The sequence below is a fragment of the Procambarus clarkii genome, chromosome 18 (genome assembly GCF_040958095.1).
Source record: "Procambarus clarkii isolate CNS0578487 chromosome 18, FALCON_Pclarkii_2.0, whole genome shotgun sequence".
Classification (NCBI taxonomy): domain Eukaryota; kingdom Metazoa; phylum Arthropoda; class Malacostraca; order Decapoda; family Cambaridae; genus Procambarus; species Procambarus clarkii.
The window spans coordinates 10,139,515-10,165,519 of record NC_091167.1 but is presented as its reverse complement, the minus strand read 5'-3'; the positions used below and the strand labels follow the sequence as shown (position 1 = coordinate 10,165,519).

At 42.7% G+C, this 26,005-nt stretch overlaps 1 protein-coding gene across 1 annotated transcript in view; it reads right to left on the bottom strand.

The window, feature by feature from the left end:
* Positions 1 to 21,485, bottom strand: part of LOC138365797 (C-type lectin-like) — a 202,881-nt gene extending 181,396 nt beyond the window's left edge. The window contains exon 1 of the mRNA XM_069326251.1: positions 21,338 to 21,485. The gene's annotated coding sequence lies outside the window, so the exon portion shown is untranslated. The remainder of the gene's footprint in view (positions 1 to 21,337) is intronic.
* Between the last annotated feature and the right edge of the window lie 4,520 nt (positions 21,486 to 26,005).

Below are 26,005 nucleotides of genomic sequence, written 5' to 3'. Positions count from 1 at the left end.
AACACCAACAGTGACCAACACCAACAGTGACCAACACCAACAGTGAACAACACCAACAGGGAACAACACCAACAGTGACCAACTCCAACAGGGAACAACACCAACAGTGAATAACACCAACAGTGACCAACACCAACAGGGAACAACACTAACAGTGAACAACACCAACAGTGACCAACACCAACAGTGACCAACACCAACAGTGAACAACACTAACAGTGACCAACACCAACAGTGACCAACACCACCAGTGACCAACACCAACAGTGAACAAAACCATCAGGGAACAACACCAACAGTGACCAACACCAACAGTGACCAACACCAACAGTGAACAACACTAACAGTGACCAACACCAACAGTGACCAACACCACCAGTGACCAACACCAACAGTGAACAAAACCACCAGGGAACAACACCAACAGTGACCAACACCAACAGTGACCAACACCAACAGTGACCAACACGAACAGTGAACAACACCAACAGTGACCAACACCAACAGTGAACAACACCAACAGTAACCAACACCAACAGTGACCAACATCAACAGTGACCAACTCCAACAGGGAACAACACCAACAGTGAACAAAACCACCAGGGAACAACACCAACAGTGACCAACACCACCAGTGACCAACACCAACAGTGAACAAAACCACCAGGGAACAACACCAACAGGGAACAACACCAACAGTGAACACTACCACCAGGGAACAACACCAACAGTGAACAACACCAACAGTGACCAACACCAACAGTGACCAACACCAACAGTGAACAACACCAACAGTGAACAACACCAACAGTGAACAACACCAACAGTGAACAAAACCACCAGGGAACAACACCAACAGTGACCAACACCAACAGTGACCAACACCGACAGTGAACAACACCAACAGTGAACAACACCAACAGTGAACAAAACCACCAGGTAACAACACCAATAGTGACCAACACCAACAGTGACCAACACCAACAGTGAACAACACCAACAGTGACCAACACCAACAGTGACCAACACCAACAGTGAACAACACCAACAGTGACCAACACCAACAGTGACCAACTCCAACAGTGACCAACACCAACAGTGAACAACACCAACAGTGAACAACACCAACAGTGACCAACACCAACAGTGAACAACACCAACAGTGACCAACACCAACAGTGAACAACACCAACAGTGAACAACACCAACAGTGACCAACACCAACAGTGACCAACACCAACAGTGACCAACACCAACAGTGAACAACACCAACAGTGAACAACACCAACAGTGACCAACACCAACAGTGAACAACACCAACAGTGACCAACACCAACAGTGACCAACACCACCAGTGAACAACACCAACAGTGAACAACACCAACAGTGACCAACACCAACAGTGACCAACACCAACAGTGAACAACACCAACAGTGACCAACACCAACAGTGAACAACACCAACAGTGAACAACACCAACAGTGACCAACACCAGCAGCGAACAACACCAACAGTGACCAACACCAACAGTGACCAACACCAGCAGCGAACAACACCAACAGTGACCAACACCAGCAGCGAACAACACCACCAGTGACCAACACCAACAGTGACCAACACCAGCAGCGAACAACACCACCAGTGAACAACACCAACAGTGACCAACTCCAACAGGGAACAACACCAACCGTGACCAACACCAACAGTGACCGATACCAACAGTGTTGGAAATTTCCTGCACTAACAAACTACTATTGTATTATAATGCATCATCATTATTATATACTAACTACAGTAGTTATTAATTTCACTAACGGTAGTGTCAACATAAATTAACAATTTTATCTGCGCATTAGTGCTAGAATTCTCACGACATGGAGTAACAAAATTGCGTCAGATAATGTCTATCTAGACACGTTTACCACCAATATGTTAGAGAATTGAATGTGGTTCTCTAAAATTATCAGTATTCCGTGTAATAATTACCTACGGATAATATGACTCCCAATTATCCAAAACCGAGAGTTAATAACTGAAATTATTATCTAGTAGCAGCTTATCTGTTACGTACGAATGCTATGGAGAGAATAAACATCTTCTCCATTTCTCATTTAACACCATTAAACGAGAATATGATAATATTTAAGTCCCTATAATTGCAGCCCAATTCTCATTAGCGTATTACATCAATAATTACGCGGAAAAGAATTATCCGTGATCAGTAATTTCTGAGGTGAATGCGAGAGACGGGTTGAGGGAGGGCGGAGACGCCATTAGACACGAGGCATTCCTGGCGACAAGAGAGGCGAGACAGTGGTAGTGACTGAAGAGTTTTCTAACAAGAATTACGTTGTAACTCAATCAATGGTCGACAATTGGCTATTCACGTGTTCTACAGTGCCCTGCCAGTTAATAACGCGTCAACAATTGAAGCCACAACCCGTAATTACGCGTACACAGCAGTGGACGTCTGGGACTGGCTGACGCGGTTTCGGCAGACCTTAGTATTTGATACGCTCATGTTAAGTATACCATTCTCGTTTGATGCATCATTTTAGATTGTATATTTGTGGGTAGTCTGTCGTGACGGCGAATGAATACCAAATACACAACGTTAGTTGATTTCTTCATTTATTTCAATTTTCATGAATACTTGAAATAAATAGTAGCCTAATCAAATGCTACTTAAATTTCTCTGATTGCAGCGTGTATACGAGGAGTCGACAAGTTGTTTCTCTTCATTCGTGATATTCACCTCGGGTTCTTTCTTTATTGGGATCCTGTGACCACGAGGACGAATGACGAAATGGAGTTACAGAAGTCGTCTTACAGCTAAGACACCTATTTCGTATAAATTTATCTAAGATTATTACTGATTTCCAAATAATTCATATAGGATCTTTACAGTGAATAATTTATTGCCAGAATTTATGATTTGGTAATTAATGTGTTTGCTCTTACTGTTGCTCAATAATTCATAATCTTTAATATTTATTATTTGAGGTATCATATCTTTGAATTTATTTTAGTTTAGATTTGCTATGTTACTAACTCAACAGTGAAATATCGACGAACCACACTGGTTCCTAGATATATATGAACTTCTAGAAATACCACACCAATGTTGATATTTGAGGCTTTGACTTTAATTAATTAATAATACAGTCCATTCATTAATTTCAAGTGATTATTCATTTAATTATTATCCATAGACACTGGTTCTATAGTGTCAATCTAATGATCACTATTATTCGTTTTCCCTCTTTTCTCAAAAGTGGGTGGTCCTTCGATACAATAATCTTAAATACAATAATCAAATAATTTAATATATATGAGTTCAAGCCCCAGAAATCCAACAAACAGTGACCATCACCAACAGTGACCAACTCCAACAGGGAACAACACCAACAGTCACCAACACCAACAGCGAACAACACCAACAGTGACCAACACCAACAGTGACCAACACCAACAGGGAACAACACCAACAGTGACCAATACCAACTGCGAACAACACCAACAGTGACCAACACCAACAGCAAACAACACCAACAGTGACCAACACCAACAGTGACCAACACCAACAGGGAACAACACCACCAGTGAACAACACCAACAGCAAACAACACTAACAGTGACCAACTCCATCAGTGAACAACACCAACAGGGAACAACACCAACAGTGACCAACACCAACAGTGACCAACACCAACAGGGAACAACACCAACAGGGAACAACACCAACAGGGAACAACACCAACAACGAACAACACCAACAGGGAACAACACCAACAGAGAACAACACCAACAGTGACCAACACCAACAGCAAACAACACCAACAGTGACCAACACCAACAGTGACCAACACCAACAGGGAACAACATCAACAGGGAACAACACCAACAGCGAACAACACCAACAGTAACCAATACCAACTGCGAACAACACCAACAGTGACCAACACCAACAGTGACTAACACCAACAGGGAACAACACCAACAGGGAAAAACACCAACAGGGAACAACACCAACAGGGAACAACACCAACAGTTGTGGGAACCGACCTGTGAGATTTATATTTATTTAATTTATATGAATTTATATTTACGTTAATTTATATACTTCGATAGCAATTTGTATAATGATAAGTGGACTGTATTTCTGCAATAATCTCATAATCTCACAAATCGATCCTCTACACATTAGGGGGGGTTTATATTACACATATGCAGCCAATCAAATTACAGTAATAGCTACATACATTGATGAGGTTCCTTCTCTTATAGTACAGCAGGCTAGTCCACCAGGTATAACTAGAGTGTAGACACCAAATTATCCTCTTTGAGGTAGCTTCTATCACCCAGTAACTGGTGCACATAATCTTGCATCCTCGTCTTGACCTGTCAAAAGTGCGCTAGCTGTGAAGCCAGAATCCTATATATGACAAGTATATCAGAGAAAACAGTACATGGAACATGAGGACCTGGCTTAATTACCTTTAGTTTGAGGCTTCCATGTGATCTAACCGGATAACCCTACCCAATGACATTAATGGCCACTAATGATAGATAATGGGTTTCGGATAGACACTTAACTTGAATTTGTAGACAGCGTGTTGATAATGGTACACTTTTAGTTTCCATAACACTACGTCCAAGTAAATTTAACAGGAGCCGAATTTGCTCCCGTGTGAGCCTCTGGTCTCAATAAACAATGGCTGCCCCCCTTCCCCACTGACGCCTGGCCTACTTTGTCCAGATTTCAGAAAGTGATAGAAGGGTCACATTTACTCTACTTTAATATTGATAATTAAGTTAATTTATATAAGATGTTTTTATGATGGTAAAGTCCAAAGACTAATGTATTTAAGAATAATTCCCAGCAGAATAGCTGGTGAATTATAATAGTATGTGGTGATGATATCCCGTTTTCTTTAGACGGTAATTCCACTACAAGTTACGTTTTCTATGGGTAACTTGTTTCTACAACACAGCTATTATCGGTATGATTATTAAATGGTGTCGGATTTTCCGACATAATTCCCCAGGGGGCTGCTCACGGGTCGAAGTCCTCTTTAGAACAGACGAACACCGATACTCCTCCTTCGAATTATTAGATTAATCACACATTTGTGTGTCTGTTCGTACAGGACGGATGTCCCGTACTAGAGTTGCAGGGGTTAGAAGTCTAATGCGATTTCATTTCCCTGTCAACTCTTGAAAGGCTAATATTCAAGCCTTATTACATATTATTTAACCCAGAAGACTGGATGTGATCAAGTACTACAGTCAAGTATGATTCAGGGACTGCAGTGAGATCAGTGACATTAGATATAACTTGAAGTTTGTTCAGGTAACTGGTCACTGATATATAAACACTGAGGCCCATGGAATACATCTTGATTAAATAATAAATGTATCAAATCAGTCATCAGATTTATTGGGGTTTAATTTAGTTAATTGATTCAGAAGATTGAATAGCTCATCATTAAAGTAAAGTATGGTTCTGAGACTGCAGTGGGTTCAGTGACATTGGTCGCAGTGACTTGTAGCTGTTTTAGGCTACTGTTCACTGATTTGCCACTGAGGCCTCATGAACTCATCTTCAGCTTTAAATGATGATACTAACATCAACCTCTGTTACTATAGTCAGCTGTAATCTCCTTAGTATAATGCTACTGGAGAAATATAATCAGCTGACAAATTTAGATTTCTATTGGTATTGTTTATCTGCAGGCATAGGTCTCCTCAGGCTTGATACTGGGCCTGAGAGTAATTTACCTCCTGCAGAGTTTAACATGGTTATACCCTGATATTTAGTAGGGCTACCGATGAATCGATGGCAATAGTCTGTCCCTACAAGGAGACCGAAGTCGGTGAGGTGATCAGACTTAATATTATCTGCCAATTTTATTCCTCTATTTCTCAGGAATTTGGCTGTTGCTCTCAGACCTTGAACTTGTAGGTCTACTGGTATTTTGTCCACCACAATGGCTTGTACTCGACAGACGTACCTGCCTAAGCGTACTGATGGTTGTACCACCTGGTAGACTTGAGGTCCTGCATCTGTTACAAACCCTGAGATGTTGAATGACATCTGGGCTACAGGCCTTAATTGTAATTCATCTGCCAACTTTTTAGTGATATATGTTCTCTGGGATCCTTGGTCAAACAACCCACGGGTATGGACCTTGGCCCTCTTATTCAGGATGGTAATTTGGGCAGTAGGCAAAGTCGTATTACCTTTAGACTTTGCCGATTGGACACTCTTTGTTTGTTGCACCCTGCAGTACTGTACTGTGGTGGGAATGCTATCTTCCACCTTGGGGTTTGGAGACGTTGTTTTGGTGTCTCTGCACAATGCTGCATGGTGCTGACCTTTGTTACACCTATTACAGGTGTGTAATTGGGTATCACAGTCGTTGATGTTATGTTTCCTGAGGCACCTCGTGCAATGTTGCAAATCTTTGAGTCGCTCAACACGGGCCTCACTATCAGGAAAATTAGAGCAGTGGTATATTGAATGTTTCTCATTGCAGAACAAACATGTTCCATAGCTTCCAGTACCCTTTGGTGTCACGTTCTTGGGTGACACAGTAACTATAGGCTTGGAGGGTCCCACTGCATATACGCCCACACTGCTACTGTTCCACTTTGGTGTTGAATTATATTGTCTAGATTGATTTGGAGTACCTTTGGTACTCTGTGGTTTACTATTATTGGTTTCTGAGGGTTTACTTGGTGGTTTTAATTTGTCATGTGTTCGTAATTGATGAACTACTGACTTTAAACCTTCAGATATTTCATTCATGGATAAGATACTTTTATTGTAATGAGCACTCATTTGTCTCAATATGTCCCTAGGTATTTTCTCCTGGACAATTATTTTCAAGACCCACTCAGCCCCGTTTGTATCTGCTGTCAGGCTGAGGGCATTGATCAATGATTCTACCTCCAGCTTGAAGACTTGGAGTGAATCAGCTGAAGCCTCCGGTGGGGGTAAATGCAACAGCTCATGAACTAAATGTGATGTTCTTACTTCTGGATCAGCATAATTATCCTTGAGGAGTTTTACTGCCAGATCATAGCCGTCATTAGTTAATCTCAGATGGGATACTACTGTTTTAGCCTCACCTGATAATTGGCCTTGCAAATAAGAGAATTTACTACTCTTTGGTAAAGATTGTTTTGAGTCTACAAGGTCAACGAATTTGTTCCAAAATTCGTCCCAATCTTCCTCATCTTTTCCTGAGAAAGTGGGTAAATTAATTGGAGGGAGTCGAGCTTCTGCTTGACTCGTATTAGATGCAACTGTTGTTGTTGTTGCTGTTGCCTTGTTCTGGGCAATTAATTTGACATAAGGCTGTAACGTGGCCTGAGTGTGATCTTCATAATTCGCAAGATCAACCATAATGTCGTCTATTTCTGTTTCTGATAAATTGGTGTTGGCAAGTTCAGCCACATATGTTGCTATTTGGCATTTGATTTGCTCAAATTTACCTGCAGCTGCTTGATAATAGCTTTCCAGGTCAGCATAATCAACTGTTGATTGTTGTGACAAATCTTCACATTTCTTGATCTGTCTTGTTAAGTGGCCTTTAAGACCTGCAAGGGTTCTTTTCATTCTCCCTGCATTATCCATACTGGCTCGTTGGTGAAGCCTTGTGGGACTAGTACTTGGGCTGCTCATAATACTGAACAAGCACTGCTGGTAGCCTAGGGTAAATTCTGCACTCACTAGGCAATAATCCTACCTCTACTAGAGGTTAGCACTTAAAATTAATACACATTATATATATACAATCATACACACTAATGATTTGAGTGATAAACCAGTGTCACTGGAAGTACCTTTAGGTTAGCTCTTCTATATCACCCTAGGATGGTAGAGACACTAATTAATCACTCAAAGGTGTAATGATCATAAGTAAATTATTATATATACAACTCAACTCGAGTTGATAAAAATTACACCCAAAATAGGGTCTGGACCATTCATTAATGGTGTTAGGTTGATCAATATAGTACAACTGACTATGGTAATAATGGGACTAGGATGAACGATAATAGTTCAACTAGTCAATGGTTAATATCCTACCCTGTTGTGGGTTGGCAATTAGTAAATATTATACTGTGATCACTAGTGCAATATATATTAAATAATTCTCTATTTTGGAGAAATAATATACACAATTATTGATAATAGCCTCTTAATTAGCTTCTATGAAACTTCTATTATTATCTAGAAGTATTAAATATTATTAGTGACCTCGCGAAATAAACTCCACAAAATTCGTAGATAATCTCTCGCGAAATGTAACACCACGAAATCCGTGAACAATCTCGCGACACAGTCACTAATTGGCTGGCTTCAATATTAGCGCTGTCATTTCACGAAATAACACGCCACCAAATATCTGTGGGTGTGCATGAAACCGCTGATGAGGCTGAACTCAGTTGAGGGAGGCTCCTGAGCTCCCTCGAGGCTTCGCCGCTGTCTTTGACTGGCTGGCCTTGTTTAAATAACACTGCACTAGTATATTTAATGAATCCACTGGTTAACTGGTTCATCCGGTACTAAGATGACCAAATGTGGGTTCAAAGGATCAAATAATCCGTCATCCGGTTCGAAGATGACCAAATAATGTGGGAACCGACCTGTGAGATTTATACTTATTTAATTTATATGAATTTATATTTACGTTAATTTATATACTTCGATAGCAATTTGTATAATGATAAGTGGACTGTATTTCTGCAATAATCTCATAATCTCACAAATCGATCCTCTACACATTAGGGGGGGTTTATATTACACATATGCAGCCAATCAAATTACAGTAATAGCTACATACATTGATGAGGTTCCTTCTCTTATAGTACAGCAGGCTAGTCCACCAGGTATAACTAGAGTGTAGACACCAAATTATCCTCTTTGAGGTAGCTTCTATCACCCAGTAACTGGTGCACATAATCTTGCATCCTCGTCTTGACCTGTCAAAAGTGCGCTAGCTGTGAAGCCAGAATCCTATATATGACAAGTATATCAGAGAAAACAGTACATGGAACATGAGGACCTGGCTTAATTACCTTTAGTTTGAGGCTTCCATGTGATCTAACCGGATAACCCTACCCAATGACATTAATGGCCACTAATGATAGATAATGGGTTTCGGATAGACACTTAACTTGAATTTGTAGACAGCGTGTTGATAATGGTACACTTTTAGTTTCCATAACACTACGTCCAAGTAAATTTAACAGGAGCCGAATTTGCTCCCGTGTGAACCTCTGGTCTCAATAAACAATGGCTGCCCCCCTTCCCCACTGACGCCTGGCCTACTTTGTCCAGATTTCAGAAAGTGATAGAAGGGTCACATTTACTCTACTTTAATATTGATAATTAAGTTAATTTATATAAGATGTTTTTATGATGGTAAAGTCCAAAGACTAATGTATTTAAGAATAATTCCCAGCAGAATAGCTGGTGAATTATAATAGTATGTGGTGATGATATCCCGTTTTCTTTAGACGGTAATTCCACTACAAGTTACGTTTTCTATGGGTAACTTGTTTCTACAACACAGCTATTATCGGTATGATTATTAAATGGTGTCGGATTTTCCGACAACAGTGACCAACACCAACAGGGAACAACACCAACAGGGAACAACACCAACAGCGAACAACACCAACAGGGAACAACACCAACAGTGACCAACACCAACAGGGAACAACACCAACAGTGAACAACACCAACAGTGAACAACACCAACAGGGAACAACACCAACAGGGAACAACACCAGCAGCGAACAACACCAACAGTGAACAACACCAACAGCAAACAACACCAACAGTGAACAACACCAACAGTGAACAACACCAACAGCGAACAACACCAACAGTGAACAACACCAACAGAGAACAACACCAACTGGGAACAACACCAACAGGGAAAAACACCAACAGGGAACAACACCAACAGGGAACAACACCAACAGCGAACAACACCAACAGAGAACAACACCAACAGGGAACAACACCAACAGTGAACAACACCAACAGTGAACAACACCAACAGGGAACAACACCAGCAGGGAACAACACCAACAGCGAACAACACCAACAGTGAACAACACCAACAGCGAACAACCCTAAGGTAACAACACCAACAGGGAACAACACCAACAGGGAACAACACCAACAGCGAACAACACCAACAGGGAACAACACCAACAGTGACCAACACCAACAGGGAACAACACCAACAGTGAACAACACCAACAGTGAACAACACCAACAGGGAACAACACCAACAGGGAACAACACCAGCAGCGAACAACACCAACAGTGAACAACACCAACAGCAAACAACACCAACAGTGAACAACACCAACAGTGAACAACACCAACAGCGAACAACACCAACAGAGAACAACACCTACAGGGAACAACACCAACAGTGAACAACACCAACAGGGAACAACACCAACAGGGAACAACACCAACAGTGAACAACACCAACAGCGAACAACACCAACAGTGACCATCACCAACAGTGACCAACACCAACAGGGAACAACACCAACAGTGAACAACACCAACAGGGAACAACACCACCAGTGAACAACACCAACAGTGACCAACTCCAACAGGGAACAACACCAACAGTGACCAACACCAACAGTGACCAACACCAACAGTGACCAACTCCAACAGGGAACAACACCACCAGTGAACAACACCAACAGTGACCAACACCAACAGTGAACAAGACCAACAGTAAACAACACCAACAGTGACCAACACCAACAGGGAACAACACCAACAGTGACCAACACCAACAGGGAACAACACCAACAGTGACCAACACCAACAGGGAACAACACCAACAGGGAACAACACCAACAGTGAACAACACCAACAGGGAACAACACCAACAGGGAACAACACCAACAGTGAACAACACCAACAGCGAACAACACCAACAGTGACCATCACCAACAGTGACCAACACCAACAGGGAACAACACCAACAGTGAACAACACCAACAGGGAACAACACCACCAGTGAACAACACCAACAGTGACCAACTCCAACAGGGAACAACACCAACAGTGACCAACACCAACAGTGACCAACACCAACAGTGACCAACTCCAACAGGGAACAACACCACCAGTGAACAACACCAACAGTGACCAACACCAACAGTGAACAAGACCAACAGTAAACAACACCAACAGTGACCAACACCAACAGGGAACAACACCAACAGTGACCAACACCAACAGGGAACAACACCAACAGTGACCAACACCAACAGGGAACAACACCAACAGGGAACAACACCAACAACGAACAACACCAACAGGGAACAACACCAACAGAGAACAACACCAACAGTGACCAACACCAACAGCAAACAACACCAACAGTGACCAACACCAACAGGGAACAACATCAACAGGGAACAACACCAACAGCGAACAACACCAACAGTGACCAATACCAACTGCGAACAACACCAACAGTGACCAACACCAACAGTGACCAACACCAACAGGGAACAACACCAACAGGGAACAACACCAACAGGGAACAACACCAACAGGGAACAACACCAACAGCGAACAACACCAACAGAGAACAACACCAACAGGGAACAACACCAACAGTGAACAACACCAACAGTGAACAACAACAACAGGGAACAACACCAACAGGGAACAACACCAACAGCGAACAACACCAACAGTGAACAACACCAACAGCGAACAACACCAACAGGGAACAACACCAACAGTGAACAACACCAACAGCGAACAACACCAACAGGGAACAACACCAACAGCGAACAACACCAACAGTGACCAATACCAACTGCGAACAACACCAACAGTGACCAACACCAACAGTGACCAACACCAACAGGGAACAACACCAACAGGGAACAACACCAACAGTGAACAACACCAACAGGGAACAACACCAACAGTGAACAACACCAACAGCGAACAACACCAACAGGGAACAACACCAACAGTGACCAACACCAACAGGGAACAACACCAACAGTGAACAACACCAACAGTGAACAACACCAACAGGGAACAACACCAACAGGGAACAACACCAACAGCGAACAACACCAACAGTGAACAACACCAACAGCGAACAACACCAACAGGGAACAACACCAACAGTGAACAACACCAACAGTGAACAACACCAACATAGAACAACACCAACAGGGAACAACACCAACAGTGAACAACACCAACAGGGAACAACACCAACAGGGAACAACACCAACAGTGAACAACACCAACAGCGAACAACACCAACAGTGACCATCACCAACAGTGACCAACACCAACAGGGAACAACACCAACAGTGAACAACACCAACAGGGAACAACACCACCAGTGAACAAAACCAACAGTGACCAACTCCAACAGGGAACAACACCAACAGTGACCAACACCAACAGTGACCAACACCAACAGTGACCAACTCCAACAGGGAACAACACCACCAGTGAACAACACCAACAGTGACCAACACCAACAGTGAACAAGACCAACAGTAAACAACACCAACAGTGACCAACACCAACAGGGAACAACACCAACAGTGACCAACACCAACAGGGAACAACACCAACAGTGACCAACACCAACAGGGAACAACACCAACAGTGACCAATACCAACTGCGAACAACACCAACAGTGACAAACACCAACAGTGACCAACACCAACAGGGAACAACACCAACAGGGAACAACACCAACAGTGAACAACACCAACAGGGAACAACACCAACAGTGAACAACACCAACAGCGAACAACACCAACAGGGAACAACACCAACAGTGACCAACACCAACAGGGAACAACACCAACAGTGAACAACACCAACAGTGAACAACACCAACAGGGAACAACACCAACAGGGAACAACACCAGCAGCGAACAACACCAACAGTGAACAACACCAACAGCAAACAACACCAACAGTGAACAACACTAACAGTGAACAACACCAACAGCGAACAACACCAAGAGAGAACAACACCAACAGGGAACAACACCAACAGTGAACAACACCAACAGGGAACAACACCAACAGGGAACAACACCAACAGTGAACAACACCAACAGCGAACAACACCAACAGTGACCATCACCAACAGTGACCAACACCAACAGGGAACAACACCAACAGTGAACAACACCAACAGGGAACAACACCACCAGTGAACAACACCAACAGTGACCAACTCCAACAGGGAACAACACCAACAGGGAACAACACCAACAGTGACCAACACCAACAGTGACCAACTCCAACAGGGAACAACACCAACAGGGAACAACACCAACAGCGAACAACACCAACAGTGACCAACACCAACAGGAAACAACACCAACAGTGACCAACACCAACAGGGAACAACACCAACAGTGACCAACACCAACAGGGAACAACACCAACAGGGAACAACACCAACAACGAACAACACCAACAGGGAACAACACCAACAGGGAACAACACCAACAGTGAACAACACCAACAGCGAACAACACCAACAGGGAACAACACCAACAGCGAACAACACCAACAGTGACCAATACCAACTGCGAACAACACCAACAGCGAACAACACCAACAGTGACCAATACCAACTGCGAACAACACCAACAGTGACCAACACCAACAGCGACCAACACCAACAGGGAACAACACCAACAGGGAACAACACCAACAGGGAACAACACCAACAGGGAACAACACCAACAGCGAACAACACCAACAGAGAACAACACCAACAGGGAACAACACCAACAGTGAACAACACCAACAGTGAACAACACCAACAGGGAACAACACCAACAGGGAACAACACCAACAGCGAACAACACCAACAGTGAACAACACCAACAGCGAACAACACCAACAGGGAACAACACCAACAGTAAACAACACCAACAGCGAACAACACCAACAGGGAACAACACCAACAGCGAACAACACCAACAGTGACCAATACCAACTGCGAACAACACCAACAGTGACCAACACCAACAGTGACCAACACCAACAGGGAACAACACCAACAGGGAACAACACCAACAGTGAACAACACCAACAGGGAACAACACCAACAGTGAACAACACCAACAGCGAACAACACCAACAGGGAACAACACCAACAGTGACCAACACCAACAGGGAACAACACCAACAGTGAACAACACCAACAGTGAACAACACCAACAGTGAACAACACCAACAGTGACCAACTCCAACAGCGAACAACACCAACAGTGACCAACTCCAACAGGGAACACCAACAGTGACCAACACCAACAGCGAACAACACCAACAGTGAACAACACCAACAGTGACCAACTCCAACAGGGAACAACACCAACAGTGAACAACATCAACAGTGAACAACACCAACAGGGAACAACACCAACAGTGACCAACACCAACAGTGAACAACACCAACAGTGAACAACACCAACAGTGACCAACACCAACAGGGAACAACACCAACAGTGACCAACACCAACAGGGAACAACACCAACAGTGACCAACTCCAACAGGGAACAACACCAACATTGAATAACACCAACAGTGACCAACACCAACAGGGAACAACACCAACAGTGAACAACACCAACAGGGAACAACACCAACAGTGACCAACACCAACAGTGAACAACACCAACAGGGAACAACACCAACAGTGACCAACTCCAACAGGGAACAACACCAACAGTGAACAACACCACCAGGGAACAACACCAACAGTGACTAACACCAACAGTGACCAACACCAACAGTGACCAACTCCAACAGGGAACAACACCAACAGTGAACAAAACCACCAGGGAACAGCACCAACAGTGACCAACACCAACAGTGACCAACACCAACAGTGACCAACACCAACAGTGACCAACACCAACAGTGAACAACACCAACAGGGAACAACACCAACAGTGACCAACTCCAACAGGGAACAACACCAACAGTGAATAACACCAACAGTGACCAACACCAACAGGGAACAACACTAACAGTGAACAACACCAACAGTGACCAACACCAACAGTGACCAACACCAACAGTGAACAACACTAACAGTGACCAACACCAACAGTGACCAACACCACCAGTGACCAACACCAACAGTGAACAAAACCATCAAGGAACAACACCAACAGTGACCAACACCAACAGTGACCAACACCAACAGTGACCAACACCAACAGTGAACAACACTAACAGTGACCAACACCAACAGTGACCAACACCACCAGTGACCAACACCAACAGTGAACAAAACCACCAGGGAACAACACCAACAGTGACCAACACCAACAGTGACCAACACCAACAGTGACCAACACCAACAGTGAACAACACCAACAGTGACCAACACCAACAGTGAACAACACCAACAGTAACCAACACCAACAGTGACCAACATCAACAGTGACCAACTCCAACAGGGAACAACACCAACAGTGAACAAAACCACCAGGGAACAACACCAACAGTGACCAACACCACCAGTGACCAACACCAACAGTGAACAAAACCACCAGGGAACAACACCAACAGGGAACAACACCAACAGTGAACACCACCACCAGGGAACAACACCAACAGTGAACAACACCAACAGTGACCAACACCAACAGTGACCAACACCAACAGTGAACAACACCAACAGTGAACAACACCAACAGTGAACAACACCAACAGTGAACAAAACCACCAGGGAACAACACCAACAGTGACCAACACCAACAGTGAACAACACCAACAGTGAACAACACCAACAGTGAACAAAACCACCAGGTAACAACACCAACAGTGACCAACACCAACAGTGAACAACACCAACAGTGACCAACACCAACAGTGACCAACACCAACAGTGAACAACACCAACAGTGACCAACACCAACAGTGACCAACTCCAACAGTGACCAACACCAACAGTGAACAACACCAACAGTGAACAACACCAACAGTGACCAAAACCAACAGTGAACAACACCAACAGTGACCAACACCAACAGTGAACAACACCAACAGTGAACAACACCAACAGTGACCAACACCAACAGTGACCAACACCAACAGTGACCAACACCAACAGTGAACAACACCAACAGTGAACAACACCAACAGTGACCAACACCAACAGTGACCAACTCCAACAGGGAACAACACCACCAGTGAACAACACCAACAGTGACCAACACCAACAGTGAACAAGACCAACAGTAAACAACACCAACAGTGACCAACACCAACAGGGAACAACACCAACAGTGACCAACACCAACAGGGAACAACACCAACAGTGACCAACACCAACAGGGAACAACACCAACAGTGACCAATACCAACTGCGAACAACACCAACAGTGACAAACACCAACAGTGACCAACACCAACAGGGAACAACACCAACAGGGAACAACACCAACAGTGAACAACACCAACAGGGAACAACACCAACAGTGAACAACACCAACAGCGAACAACACCAACAGGGAACAACACCAACAGTGACCAACACCAACAGGGAACAACACCAACAGTGAACAACACCAACAGTGAACAACACCAACAGGGAACAACACCAACAGGGAACAACACCAGCAGCGAACAACACCAACAGTGAACAACACCAACAGCAAACAACACCAACAGTGAACAACACTAACAGTGAACAACACCAACAGCGAACAACACCAAGAGAGAACAACACCAACAGGGAACAACACCAACAGTGAACAACACCAACAGGGAACAACACCAACAGGGAACAACACCAACAGTGAACAACACCAACAGCGAACAACACCAACAGTGACCATCACCAACAGTGACCAACACCAACAGGGAACAACACCAACAGTGAACAACACCAACAGGGAACAACACCACCAGTGAACAACACCAACAGTGACCAACTCCAACAGGGAACAACACCAACAGGGAACAACACCAACAGTGACCAACACCAACAGTGACCAACTCCAACAGGGAACAACACCAACAGGGAACAACACCAACAGCGAACAACACCAACAGTGACCAACACCAACAGGAAACAACACCAACAGTGACCAACACCAACAGGGAACAACACCAACAGTGACCAACACCAACAGGGAACAACACCAACAGGGAACAACACCAACAACGAACAACACCAACAGGGAACAACACCAACAGGGAACAACACCAACAGTGAACAACACCAACAGCGAACAACACCAACAGGGAACAACACCAACAGCGAACAACACCAACAGTGACCAATACCAACTGCGAACAACACCAACAGCGAACAACACCAACAGTGACCAATACCAACTGCGAACAACACCAACAGTGACCAACACCAACAGCGACCAACACCAACAGGGAACAACACCAACAGGGAACAACACCAACAGGGAACAACACCAACAGGGAACAACACCAACAGCGAACAACACCAACAGAGAACAACACCAACAGGGAACAACACCAACAGTGAACAACACCAACAGTGAACAACACCAACAGGGAACAACACCAACAGGGAACAACACCAACAGCGAACAACACCAACAGTGAACAACACCAACAGCGAACAACACCAACAGGGAACAACACCAACAGTAAACAACACCAACAGCGAACAACACCAACAGGGAACAACACCAACAGCGAACAACACCAACAGTGACCAATACCAACTGCGAACAACACCAACAGTGACCAACACCAACAGTGACCAACACCAACAGGGAACAACACCAACAGGGAACAACACCAACAGTGAACAACACCAACAGGGAACAACACCAACAGTGAACAACACCAACAGCGAACAACACCAACAGGGAACAACACCAACAGTGACCAACACCAACAGGGAACAACACCAACAGTGAACAACACCAACAGTGAACAACACCAACAGTGAACAACACCAACAGTGACCAACTCCAACAGCGAACAACACCAACAGTGACCAACTCCAACAGGGAACACCAACAGTGACCAACACCAACAGCGAACAACACCAACAGTGAACAACACCAACAGTGACCAACTCCAACAGGGAACAACACCAACAGTGAACAACATCAACAGTGAACAACACCAACAGGGAACAACACCAACAGTGACCAACACCAACAGTGAACAACACCAACAGTGAACAACACCAACAGTGACCAACACCAACAGGGAACAACACCAACAGTGACCAACACCAACAGGGAACAACACCAACAGTGACCAACTCCAACAGGGAACAACACCAACATTGAATAACACCAACAGTGACCAACACCAACAGGGAACAACACCAACAGTGAACAACACCAACAGGGAACAACACCAACAGTGACCAACACCAACAGTGAACAACACCAACAGGGAACAACACCAACAGTGACCAACTCCAACAGGGAACAACACCAACAGTGAACAACACCACCAGGGAACAACACCAACAGTGACTAACACCAACAGTGACCAACACCAACAGTGACCAACTCCAACAGGGAACAACACCAACAGTGAACAAAACCACCAGGGAACAGCACCAACAGTGACCAACACCAACAGTGACCAACACCAACAGTGACCAACACCAACAGTGACCAACACCAACAGTGAACAACACCAACAGGGAACAACACCAACAGTGACCAACTCCAACAGGGAACAACACCAACAGTGAATAACACCAACAGTGACCAACACCAACAGGGAACAACACTAACAGTGAACAACACCAACAGTGACCAACACCAACAGTGACCAACACCAACAGTGAACAACACTAACAGTGACCAACACCAACAGTGACCAACACCACCAGTGACCAACACCAACAGTGAACAAAACCATCAAGGAACAACACCAACAGTGACCAACACCAACAGTGACCAACACCAAAAGTGACCAACACCAACAGTGAACAACACTAACAGTGACCAACACCAACAGTGACCAACACCACCAGTGACCAACACCAACAGTGAACAAAACCACCAGGGAACAACACCAACAGTGACCAACACCAACAGTGACCAACACCAACAGTGACCAACACCAACAGTGAACAACACCAACAGTGACCAACACCAACAGTGAACAACACCAACAGTAACCAACACCAACAGTGACCAACATCAACAGTGACCAACTCCAACAGGGAACAACACCAACAGTGAACAAAACCACCAGGGAACAACACCAACAGTGACCAACACCACCAGTGACCAACACCAACAGTGAACAAAACCACCAGGGAACAACACCAACAGGGAACAACACCAACAGTGAACACCACCACCAGGGAACAACACCAACAGTGAACAACACCAACAGTGACCAACACCAACAGTGACCAACACCAACAGTGAACAACACCAACAGTGAACAACACCAACAGTGAACAACACCAACAGTGAACAACACCAACAGTGAACAAAACCACCAGGTAACAACACCAACAGTGACCAACACCAACAGTGAACAACACCAACAGTGACCAACACCAACAGTGACCAACACCAACAGTGAACAACACCAACAGTGAACAAAACCACCAGGTAACAACACCAACAGTGACCAACACCAACAGTGAACAACACCAACAGTGACCAACACCAACAGTGACCAACACCAACAGTGAACAACACCAACAGTGACCAACACCAACAGTGACCAACTCCAACAGTGACCAACACCAACAGTGAACAACACCAACAGTGAACAACACCAACAGTGACCAAAACCAACAGTGAACAACACCAACAGTGACCAACACCAACAGTGAACAACACCAACAGTGAACAACACCAACAGTGACCAACACCAACAGTGACCAACACCAACAGTGACCAACACCAACAGTGAACAACACCAACAGTGAACAACACCAACAGTGACCAACACCAACAGTGACCAACACCAACAGTGACCAACACCACCAGTGAACAACACCAACAGTGAACAACACCAACAGTGACCAACACCAACAGTGACCAACACCAACAGTGAACAACACCACCAGAAAAAACTAATTCTACAACCTGTCCTCTTAAAAAGAACGTCGCTTTTTGCCGTTTTCCCGTATGGCCAAATATGGACGTAATTTGAAAATGAAAAAAAAAACTATTATAAATTTGAGATTTTTTTTCAACAACAGTAAGTTAAGGGTCTTCTGAGAGGTTAAGTGGGGAGGAAATTCTCATAAAGTTTCAAAATGGTATGAAAAACGTTTATGGAAAAAATCCTTTTTTAAGCTGGTCGAGTAAGCCGGACGACTCAAATAGAAAACGGTACAGTACGTCACTTTTGCGAGTCGATTTCTCTTTAAATTACGTCCAAATTTGGCCATAGTGCGCATACCAGCGAAAAGTGACGTTATTTTTAAGAGGACGGGTTGCACTAGCAACGACCTTCATGTGTTGAAGGTCGTTGCTTTGCTTTCATGAGCCGCTATACATTAGCAGCAAACTACACCAACATCGACCAACTCGAAGGAAAAGATAAACTTAATATCACATAAAGCACTAAACAATGGAATTAATATCACAATATTTTAAAAGTATAAGGTACTTAGAATGTAAGTGGCACTTAATCTTCACTGAGTGCTTTGTTAAGTGACCTCGTTCACAAGCTTCAGTTTTTCCTCGCATATTCGCGTCCGATCAGCTCTTGCTTTGTTTTCCGACCCAACGAGCCCAACCACTTGAGGTGGAGGGTAGAGCGACGGTCTCACTTCATGCAAGTCGGCGGTCAATCAGTAACCGTCTGGTTGAGGGCTATTCCATCCCCCCGTCCCATCCCAAATCCTTATCCTGACCCCTTCCAAGTACTATATAGTCGTAATGGCTTTTTATCACTTTCTCCTGCTTGTTCCCTTACCTTTCCGACACAGAGTTTTGAATAATTATTTCAAGTTTTTGTGGTAAATGTTTTTCTGGAATTGTCACTTAACAGTCTTGACCTGTATGATTATTATTATTAATTAGACACATCACCTTCAGCCACTCATTACCAGTATACTTGTAATAACTTACCTGAGTTTACCTGAGAGACTCTAACACTAGTGGCATCGACGAGGACTACAATGACTTGTTTTCTAAATTTCCTGCATGATAATGTCAACTAGGAATCTTTAACAATACTAGCAAAATTTTCCCTATTGCTTTCGCGAGAAACATTTTAATCCTCGATACTGACGACTAGACTGGACATGAAAGAAGCTTATCTGGAGCTTACCTGGAGAGGGTCTCAAGAGTTCTTCTACTCCCCGAGCCCGGCCTGAGGCCAGGCTCGACGTGTGATAACTTGGTGTTATGAGGCTGTTGGTCCAAGTGTACCCACTACATATTTTACCAGTAGCATAATGTGATGACTTAGGTGTGCTTTAATTGCAGATCTTGCCAAACTTTGCTGCTCATCACAGCTTAAATTACATAATTAAGCAAGTTACACATATACACACTAGCTGTTTATATGCACTAATGCCAGGTACTATTTAAAGCAAATATATCTGAAGGTAACGCTATATATAAACTCCTTACACACAAGACGGTTGATCTTACCTTGGCCGCCTCCACAGTGCGTCTGGTGCCTCCAGCCGGGCCAGGCTCTGTCCCTGAACATGTTCCTGTTGTGTGTTGAGCTCCCCCGAGGCTGTGTTATGACTCCTACAGTTAAAAACTGTCGCTGTTTTGATTGAAACGAACAAACATTTGATATTTAGCTTTCCTAATTGTTTCTCGAGGAATCAACAATGTTCTCGTTTGCGTAAACGAACTATTACAAACGTTTATTTTGTTTCCTCAGGCAGAAAGAGAAGGACACACTTAAATTACATAACTTTTTTGTTTGGTTTGACTCTGGTAAACTCCACATCCAAGGTGCCTTGTTGTGGGCGAGTGTTTGATAAATATAAAGAGCTGAAGGTGTTTGTTACCGTGTTGATCATATTTGTGTGTCATTTGGATACTTTTGCGTACGGTACCTTTACACACCACACTATGTGAACTCCTCATCGTTCTTCCTGCTTCATCTTCCAGCTCTGCTTTTCTCCTCATCCTCCTCTACCTCATCTTCATATACCCCTACTCCGGCATCTCTAAACGTACCACTGCTTTCATTTTCCATCATGGAACGAGAAAATAGATGAATTGGGGGATATTGATGATAATACCATCCTCCTATACACACAGAACTCACAGTAAGATGATGTATCAATGAGGAAATCCACATAAGCGACAGTGAATGGAGTTCATCTTGCCTCCTCGTTAAAAAGAGCGACGGTACTTAAAGATTCTTTACATATTATAGGAAGGTAAACATGTTTACGGTCGCTGACTCACATCCAATACCGCGTATTGATGATTGCATAGATTGGATTGGGAGTGCAGTTCCCCTTATCGGGAACTACCAGTTCCCCTTATCGGAAGAGGCGAAGAGAATCTCAGTGTTCGTGACGCCTGATGGGTTGTACCAATATAGGGGGCATTATCTCCAAATTTGGTCAAAATATGCAATAAATGAAAATTGGTTCGATTTCAATCAAACTTTTTTGACGAGTTGTGCATGAAAAGAGATTCATCTGGTCCAAGTCTCAACATTGTAGCATAAATAGGAAGGGAGAAAAAATATTGATTATGTGTCAAAATTTTTCCAAAATGATCAAAAATGAGTATCAAACACAAGTGTCAACTGATATAATGTCTATGACTCTCAGCTATCACAATAGCATATATTAAAAATATATTATAATTTGTTTTATTAGAAAAAAAATTAAGTTAAAAAATAGTTTTTTTTTCAATTTTTTTTTTTATCGGACGATTTGCGTGAAACTTATACACCTGACTGCACATAAGCATATCTGTAAGGGTGCTAATTTTCGAGAAAATTGATTGAGGTCAACCTCAGCCACAGATGGCAGCACCTTAGATTTTATTATTTTCTTATACATTTTCAACTAACATAAAAATTTGAATAACTTTTCCATTTTTCATTCAATTTACATGAAACTTACACCTTATATGTAAAGTGTATGTCTCTACATTCCTAACATATCGTGTTTTCCTAAGGTTATTTATTGATTTTATAATAGCAATAAACATAACATATTTGCATAATTTTGGGGGAAACTTTGAATATTTGTATTAGAAAACGAAAGTTGTTTTGGAAACTCCATAAGCTCCGAACCTTTGTTATATGCTAATGTGTCAGAAAAGTGTCATAGAATGATTATATCTGAGCACGACTTGAGTACCTAAGTTATGTGGTAGGACAAGGTGAGGTTGCTCTAGTAAGGACAAAGGTCGAAGCCATAGATAATTTCCCAGTATCCAAGGGGTAAGAAAGAGTTGTTCAGGTACGTAGGAATGATTGGATATTATAGGAAGTTTTGTAAGAATTTTTCCACCGTCGCCACTCCTATAATGAGTTTGCTGTCAAAGAGTAAGAAGTGGGAGTGGGACGGAGTGACCCAAGAGGCATTTGGTAAAACCAAGACTATTGACCGAGGCGCCTGTGTTAGTATCACTGGATTTTAGAGCGTCGTTTGCATTATTTGTGGATGCCAGTGACGTAGGGGCTGGAGCTGTGTTGACGCAGCAGAGGGATGAAATTTATCGCCCCGTATATTTCTACTCCAAGAAATTTGTAAAGCATCAGAGATCATACAGTAGAGTAGAGAAGGAAACATTGGCAATAGTCCTGACAATAAAACATTTTGAGGTCTACGTAAGTGGGAGAGGACACCCAGTTATTTAGTATACAGACCTGGGGCCGGATTCAGGAAGGTACTTACGAAGGTTTTTCCTCTTAGCTAAGAACGTTTTCCCTCTTAGCGCCTTCGTGGCGGCTACGTCCGTATTCAAGTAACTACCCTAAGTGGAAAAACCTTCGTAAGTTCATTCCGGGATTTAAGTGTGGTTTCGACCAATCGTAGCTTTACGTAAACTGGATATAAGTCATTTTTTCTCTACTACATAACACTGAGATCGATTTATGATATTGGAACATGACCAAATATTATAGCTGGTGAATCTAGTGAAGAGGAGTCCTTCGTGTTAGTTATATATGCATTCTCTGCTTGAAACTTGAAGTAAATGTGTGTTTGATGATAGTAGAATTAGTTTTATAATAGCAAGATATTATACCAGTAGTTATTAAGTAGATAAACACTGGTGAACATGAAATATGAGAGGTGATGAGCCCTGCCTGATGGGATCATTTACTATCACCAAATGCCCCTGTTCACCTAGTAGTAAGGGTGTACCTTAGCTATACATCCCCATTTCTAATTTATTTAGTTTGGTTTTATTTTGAAATTAAATCTGGGTGAGACATAAAATAAAAATACGCTGCACAAATGATGTTAGGTAAGGAGAAGGGTAAAAATGTCACAAACTTTATTCATTGAATACTTAAAGCTATAATTATGACTATATAGATTATTAAAAAAGAGAGAGGGAAGTAGGGGTCCAAGACCTCTTCCTGTTATACAATTTGGGTGTGGAACAAGTAATTATCAAAAGAAGGCACCATGCCGGGAAGGCTATGTAGCAGTAAGGCAGTGAGGTGAGGCAGCTACTTATTTGAGAAATGCTTATTTTATTTACCTTATAAGCTGAGGCAACTTATTTTATTTGAGGAATACTCAGCTGATTCCTCTACATTTAGCATGGAACAAATTTGTGTCCAAGACCTCTTCCTGTTACTCAATTTGGCTGTGTGTAACCAAACTAGAAGTGCTCTACAAATCAAGGGACCCAGAATGTGGAATGACCTCCCGAATCTTGTCAAAGGCTGTACCTCTCTCAACCAGTTTAAGAGTTAAACCAAGTACTGCCTAATTAACTCCATGTAACCTAACTTACCTCCTAAATGTCAACCCATGTGGTGCTATTTTAAAACAACGCTGTTCACCAACATGTATAACTGCTGATTTGTGCTATGTTAACCCCCCTTTTTGTATTTTTTATTCCTTATTTCAACACAATTTATACCTAATCCCGATTACTATTAAGTTTTAGTCTGTGTTTTTTCCCCCACATCTTGCCCGAAATGCTATGAGTATTAGTGGCTTTAGGTATTGTATGTACTAGCTCTGTCTATAAATCCAACATTATGTTTGTAAATCAACTGTATGCACTTTTCCTGAATAAAATGTATTTATTATTTATTTTGTAATCAGTAAGTATTAAAAGAAGGCACCAAGCTGGGAAGGCTATGTAGCACTATTGTGTGTAACAATAAACAATTTTTTTTTAACAAATAATGCACCTGTATGGTAAAACAAATCCTGTCAGCTGTAAAAATATTGATGCAGTTATTTAAATGAAAAATATAATGAAAGAAATATTATTGGTTTATTTTTATCCTATCTTTTTGTACTGTACAGTATATCCAAGGAAGTGAAAAATTGAGACATAATGCACTATTTAATGAATGATTAGCATGGATTAGTAGTTCAAAAGAAATATGACTATTACATATCAACATGAGATCTTAATGATCCATGGTCAACATGATTTAATAAGGATAATACAGTACTGAATTTGTAATAATACAAACTATAATTTAAAATCTTTACTACTGATTTTTTTATTAAGATTAGGTATACACAGCAATGTACTACTACCCTATTCTATATGGAATATTACACAGTGTAGATAAAAAACTAGCTATAAGTTTATCTAATACTCCCATCTCACAGGATGGTTAGACATACTGTACATGGAATCAATTTAGAAAATACCAGCCTCAATACAAAAAACAAATCAACTCTGACTAAACAACTCTAAGCAATTTTCACAAGAGGTAAGCACTGAATCATGGAAACATTATATTATAATTACTCTTACCAGTTTCTACAAGACTCCTCTCAAACAATGTATTTTTAAACATGTTTAGGTA